A 1095-nucleotide genomic window follows, 5' to 3' on the forward strand; every position below is an offset into this window, starting at 1 on the left:
AGAGCTTTTGTAGAGTATTAAGCTAAGTCCATATAACATAGAATAATTATTAAAAATATCTTATCAAATCGACACTACCAAGGGTATTTATTCCCCAGGCAAACCCTAGTTTCATCCACCACTAAAACCCCAAGTAAGAAAAGAGACGAATGGAATCAACTCAATAAAAATTTTAAAAAGGAAATAGTTTGGAGAATGTTTATGATTACCCAATGTACACCCTAGATTAACGAAATACAAAATCAACTTACTCCTTTACGATCCGAGGGGCGCGGAGCCAATTCCTTCTTCGTAACTACGTGTCCTTTGTTAAGCCCCACGAAGAGACCAGTATTCGGTTGCTTCGGAGCCATTGCCTATTCAAAAAGTGGATACATTTATACGATGAACACAAATTACAGCGAACCAGGAGCTCAAATATGGTAAAGAGTACCAAAAACTTGACTGACTTTTCACCGGAGAACAAAAATGCTGGGAATTACTCGCTTGATCCAGGGAAATAATAGTACAAAACTTCAGCAAGATAGCATTAAGATTTTTTTCTATAGAATATTGAATAATCACAAATAAATTTCATTTTAGCGATCTGGTTGGACAGAGAAGAAGAAGGGAAGAGTCGACGTACCTTCTCTTATTGACCGGAGGCGGGGAAGTGAAGTTCTAGGTTATGGCAGCTTTCTTATAAGGATTGGTTTCTAAAGGGTATTTTGGGCTTTCTCTCTGGTAAAGTTATTGGGCTTTTACTCATATAAATGTTAATGGGTTTTCTTTCATATTGTTATTGGGCTTCATTCGGTAAGTAGTAGCTAATGGAGTGTTTATTAAAAACCCACCAACTATGGTAAGAAATTGAGAAAAATAGTTTCTTTCAATTCCTTGGTTCGAAACCTAGCTTTCTCAATTTTTTTTAATTAATTAATTTTATTAAAAAGTAAAATTAACCAATGAAAAAAATTTGAAAATCAAAAGTAAAAATAACAATAATAAAAAAAAAGTAAATGTAAGCAATTGAAAAAAAAAACAAGTATTGAAGCCAAATGGGAAAAAAAATGGAGAACACACCATAGGAGAGGAGACAAAATGGGGAAAAATGAA

General features: G+C 33.8%; 1 long non-coding RNA gene across 2 annotated transcripts; it reads right to left on the bottom strand.

Moving 5' to 3' along the window:
- Window positions 1–251: 251 nt before the first annotated feature.
- Window positions 252–732, bottom strand: LOC150030557 (uncharacterized). 2 transcript variants are annotated; one of them, XR_016526786.1, is made up of 2 exons: window positions 626–732; window positions 252–356 (listed from the first exon to the last, which is right to left on the bottom strand). It is a non-coding gene; the product is annotated as an uncharacterized LOC150030557 (long non-coding RNA). The 2 variants fall into 2 exon arrangements; XR_016526785.1 differs by lacking the exon at window positions 626–732 and adding an exon at window positions 434–623.
- Window positions 733–1095: the final 363 nt, after the last annotated feature.

The sequence above is a fragment of the Benincasa hispida genome, unplaced genomic scaffold (genome assembly GCF_027475165.1).
Source record: "Benincasa hispida cultivar pf3 unplaced genomic scaffold, pf3_genome.v1.1 HicScf1848, whole genome shotgun sequence".
NCBI lineage: Eukaryota > Viridiplantae > Streptophyta > Magnoliopsida > Cucurbitales > Cucurbitaceae > Benincasa > Benincasa hispida.